This window comes from Nomascus leucogenys, chromosome 15 (assembly GCF_006542625.1).
Source record: "Nomascus leucogenys isolate Asia chromosome 15, Asia_NLE_v1, whole genome shotgun sequence".
NCBI classification, from domain to species: Eukaryota; Metazoa; Chordata; class Mammalia; order Primates; family Hylobatidae; genus Nomascus; species Nomascus leucogenys.
Genome location: NC_044395.1, coordinates 41,611,416 through 41,617,415, shown reverse-complemented (window position 1 = coordinate 41,617,415; position 6,000 = coordinate 41,611,416).

Here is a 6,000-nt window from a genome sequence, read left to right as displayed (position 1 = left end):
TAGAGAGGAACAACACACACAGGGTCCTATCAAAGGGTGGGAGGAGGGAGAGAATTAGGAAAAATAACTAATGAATACTAGGCTTAATACCTGGGTGATGAAACAATCTATACAACAAACACCCATGACACACATTTACCTATGTAACAAACCTGAATATCCTGCACATGTGCCCCCGAATAAATAAATAAACCCTTTGAACATTATTTGCTTAGAGATGACTTGAGAGAAATTTGTGAAAATTGTGTACGTTTTTTTGTTTTTTGTTTTCTGTTTTTTTTTTTTTTCTTTTTGAGACGGAGTTTTGCTCTTGTTGCCCAGGCTGGAGTGCAATGGCTCAATCTCAGCTCCCTGCAACCTCCGCCTCCCAGGTTCAAGTGATTCTCCTGCCTCAGCCTCCTGAGTACCTGGGATTACAGGCATGTGCCATCACACCTGGTTAATTTTGTATTTTTAGTAGAGATGGGGTTTCTCCATGTTGGTCAGGCTGGTCTCAAACTCCCAACCTCAGGTGATCCACCTGCCTCGGCCTTCCAAAGTGCTGGGATTACAGGCATGAGCCACTGTGCCCAGCTGAAAATTGTGTAAGTTTTTAAAAGATCATTTACTTTGATTGGAAGAAACACATAAAAGCATTTCAAAATTTTCTGTTTTTAAATAATAATTCAAAAGTGAAAAAAGAAAACTATAAAATATTGATGCAAGAAGTTGAAGAGGACATCAAAAAAATGGAAAGATATTCCATCTTCATGGATTGGAAGAATCAATATTGTTAAAATGTCCACACAACAATCTACAGATTCCATGCAATCCCTATCAAAATACCAAAGATATTCATCACAGAAATAGAAAAAAAGATCTTAAAATTTATATAGAACAAAAGATCCAGAGTAGCCAAAACTACCCTGAGCAAAAAGAACAAAACTGGAGAAATCATACTGTCTGACTTCAAATTATGTTACAGAGCTATAGTAACCAAAACAACATGTAGTGGCATAAAAACAGGCACATAGGCCAATGGAACAGAATAGAGAATCCAGAAATAAACCCACACATCCACAGTAAACTCATTTTTGACAAAGGTGCCAAGGACATATGTTGAGGAAAGGATAGTCCCTTCAATAAATGGTGCTGGGAAAACTGGATATCCATATGTAGAAGAATGAATCTAGACCCCTATTTCTCACCATATACAAAAATGAAATCAAACTGGATTAAAGACTTAAATCTAAGACCTCAAACTATGAAACTACTAAAAGAAAATATTGGGGAAACTCTTCAGGGCATTGAACTGGGCAAAGATTTCTTGAGTAATACCCCTTAAGCACAGGCAACCAAAGCAAAAATGGACAAATGAGATCACATCAAGTTAAAAGTCTTAGCCAGTCACGGTGGCTCATATCTGTAATCCCAGCACTTTGGGAGGCTGAGGCAGGCAAATCATGAGGTCAGGAGATTGAGACCATCCTGGCTAACATGGTGAAACCCCATCTCTACTAAAAATACAAAAAAAAAAAAAATTAGCTGGGTGTGGTGGCACATGCCTGTAGTCCCAGCTACTCAGGAGGCTGAGGCAGGAGAATCACTTGAACCCAGGAGGCAGAGGTTGCAGTGAGCCAATATTGCACCACTGCACTCCAGCCTGGGTGACAGAGTGAGACTCCATTTCAAAAAGAAAAAAAAAATATTTTGCACAGCAAAGGAAACAATTAACAAAGAAGAGACAACCACAGAATGGGAGAATATTTGCAAACCACCCATTTGACAAGAAACTAATAGCCAGAATATAGGTTACTATAGTTCTGTAGCATAATTTGAAGTGAGTTAATGTGATTCCTCCAGTTTTGAACAACTTAGTAGGGAAAAAATGTAATGATCCAATTAAGAATGGGCAAAAGATCTGAATAGACATTTCTCAAAAGAAGACATACAAATGGCAAACAGGTATATGAAAAAGTGCTCCACATCATTAATCATCAGAGAAATGCACACCAAAACTACAGTGAGATAGCATCTCTCTCCAGTTAAAATGGCTTTTATCCAAAGGACAGAGAATAACAAATCCTGGTGAAAATGTGGAGAGAAGGGAACCCTTGTACACTGTTGATGGTAATGTAAATTAGTACAACCACTATCTAGAACAGTTTGGAGTTTCCTCAAAAAAACTAAAAATGGAGCTACAATGAGATCCAGCAATCCCACTTCCAGCTACGTACCCTAAAGAAAGGAAATCAGGATACCAAAGAGATATCTGTAATCCCATGATTATTGCAGTGGTATTCACAATAGCCAAGATTTGGAAGCAACCTAAGTGTCCATCAACAGACAAATGGATAAAGAAAATGCAGCACATATAAACAGTGGAGTACTATTCAGCCATAAAAAAGAATGAGATCCTGTCATTTGCAACAACATAGGTGGAACTGGAGGTCATTATGTTAAGTAAAATAAGCCAGGCACAGAAAGACAAACTTCACATGTTCTCACTCATTTGTGGGAACTAAAAATTAAAAGAATTGCACTCGTGGAGATAAAAAATAGAACGATGGTTACCAGAGGCGAGGAAGGATAGTGGGGTGGGGAGAGAAAGTAGGGATGGTTAATGGGTACAAAAATATACTTAGATAGAGTGAATAAGATCCAGTATTTGATAGCACAACAAAGCGACTACAGTTGACAATAATTTATTATACATTTAAAAATAATGAAAAGAGTATAATTGTTCATAACACAAAGAAATAATAAATGCTTAAGGTGATGAATACCCCATTTACACTAATGTGATTATTACACATTGTATACCTGTATTAAAATATCTCATATACCCCATAAATATATACACCTACTATGTACCCATAAAAATTACAAATAATTGTTTAAAAAGGATGTTGTTCAAAAGATGCTGGACACCCTTAAAAGAAATGATGAATGCCTACCACAGCCTCCATGTTTTTAATAAACAGGTTTATTCTATACTTTTTTATTTTGCATTTCAGATATTGTCTAGGCACTCTTCACTGTTGAAGTTACATCATAACTTCCCTGAATATCCCCACAGAATTGTCACTCATCCACTTATACATAGCTATACCATATGTATTAGTCCATTCTCATGCTGCTAATAAAGACATACCTGAGACTGAGTAATTTATACAGGAAATAAGTTTAATTGACTCACAGTTCCACATGGTTGCATTGGGTAAATACACTCATTCCAAATAGGAGAAATTGGCCAAAATGAAGGGGCTAAATGTCACATGGGAGTCTGAAATCTAGCAGGGCAGTCAAATCTTAAAGCTTCAAAATGATTTCCTTTGACTCCATATCTCAAATCCAGGTCATGCTAATGTGAGAGGTGGACTCTCATGGCCTTGGGCAGCTCCACTTCTACAGCTTTGCAGGGTACACTCCCCACCTTCTGGCTGTCTTCACAGGCTGGCATTGAGTGTCTGTGGCTTTTCCAGGCACATGGTGCAAAAACTGTTGATGGATCTACCATTCTGGTACCTGGAGGGCAGTGAGCCCCTTCTCACAGGTGTAATAGGCAGTGCCCCAGTGAGGACTCTGTGTGGGGGCTCCAACCCCACATTTCCCTTCTGCACTGCCTTAGCAGAGGTTCTCCAGGAGGCCCCATCCCTGCAGCAAACTTCTGTGTGCCCACAGGCTCAACACCATATGAAAGCTGTCAAGGCTGGGCTTGTATCCTCCGAATCCATTGGCCCAAGCTGTACCATCATAGCTAGCCACAGCTGGAGTGGAAGGGATGCAGGGGGAGCTGGGCCCAGCCCACAAAACCACTTTTTCCTCCTAGGCCTCCCAGCTTGTGATGGGAAAGACTGCAGTGAAGACCTCTGACATGCCCTGCAGACATTTTCCCCATTGTCTTAGTGAATAACATTTGGCTCCTCATTACTTATGCAAATTTCTGAAGCCGGCTTGAATTTCTCCTCAGAAAATGGGTTTTTCTTTTTTGTGACATAGTCAGGCTGCAAATGTTCTGAACTTTTATGCTCTGCTTCCCTTTTAAATATAAGTTCCAATTCCAAACCATATCTTTGTGAATACATAAAACTGAATGCTTTTAACAGTACCCAAGTCAATTCTTGAACACTTCACTGCTTAGAAATTTCATTGGCCAGGTACCCTAAATCATCTCTCTCAAGTTAAAAGTTCCACAAATCTCTGGCTCATGCCTGTAATCCCAGCTCTTTAGGAGGCTGAGATGGGCAGATCATGAGGTCAAGAGATCAAGGTCATCCTGGCCAACATGGTGAAACCCCGTCTCTACTAAGAATACAAAAATTAGTTGGGCGTGGTGGTGCAGGCCTGTAGTCCCAGCTATTTGGGAGGCTGAGGCAGGAGAATTGCTTGAATCCAGGAGGTGGAGGTTGCAATGAGCTGAGATCGTGGCACTGCACTCCTGCCTGGCACAGAGTGAGACTCAGTCTCAAAAAAAAAAAAAAAAAAAAAAAAAAACAAGTTCCACAAATCTCTAGGGCAGGGAAAAAATGCTGCCAGTCTCTTTGCTAAACATAGCAAAAGTCACCTTTGTTCCAGTTTCCAGTGAGTTCCTCATCTCCATCTGAGACCACCTCAGCCTGGACTTTATTGCCCATACAACTATCAGCATTTTGGTCAAAGCCATTCAACAAGTCTCTAGGAAGTTCCAAACTTTCCCACATCTTCCTGTCTTCTTCTGTGCCCTCCAAACTGTTCCAACCTCTGCTTGTTATCCAGTTCCAAAGTCACCTCTACATTTCTGGATATCTTTATAGCAGCACCCCACTCCCAGTACCAACTCACTGTATTAGTTCATTATCATGCTGCTAATAAAGACATACCTGACACTAGGTAATTTATAAAGGAAAGAGGTTTAATACACCCAGAATTCCACATGGCTGGGGAGGTCTCATAATCATAGAAGAAGGCAAAGGAGGAGCAAAGTCACATCTTACATGGCAGCAGGCAAAGAGCTTGTGTAGGGGAACTCCTCTTTATGAAACTATCAGAACTCGTGAGACATTCACTATCACAAGAACAGCATGGGAAAGACCTGCCCCCATGATTCAATTACATCCTACTGGGTCCCTCCCATGACACATGGGAATTATGGGAACTACAATTCAAGATGAGATTTGAGTGGGGACACAGCCAAACCACATCACCATATTTTCAGATAGATTAGTATTGGGGCTTACATTATTTTGTCTATGCAAAAATTATTTATCTGAGCCAAGTACTTTGTTAATTATATTCCTTTCTCATATAATGTTATATGTTCCCTGGAATTAATAATCATCTTATTTTTTCCCACTTGATAGTTTTAATTAATGCATTCTAAATTTTATTACAGAATTGTAATCTCCACTCAAAACATCAAACATATTGAAGATTATGTCAATTTTATACATATTACTTCCTCCTCTCCTCCTGGAGGTTCTGTCCTCCTCTTCAATCTGGGCCAGTTACATTCAAGGATGCAACACAGCTGTTGCCTTGGGAATCTTCTTTTGCTGTCATCCAGGGAATTCCCTTTGACTCTCTTGAGTGAGGCCCCTGTTCCTTGGATTCCATATCTTGCCCCTTCTTAGTTTACTCTTTGCTTAATGAACACATCCTCCTTTAGCTTTCTGAGAAATGACACATAGAATGTAAATTTGCTGGGATCTTGCTTGCCTGAAACTGTCCTTATTCTAACTTCACCCTTTATTAGTTGTTAGGGTACAGATTAGAGGTTGGAAACAATCTTCTCTGAGAACTTTGAAGACATTGCTCCATTGTTCTGCAGTTTAATTTGCTGTAAGAAGTCTGACAATATTCTGATTTTCAATCCTTTGTATGTGAGTTTTTTAAAAAATCAAGATGCTTCTAGGGTCTGCATGTTCTCAGTGTTCTGAAATTTCATGATGATATACTTCTGCATGAGTCTACTTTAATGTGGGATGCTGAGTAGTTGGTGGGGTTCATTCAGTCTGGAAATATGTCCTTTCATTCTGAAAA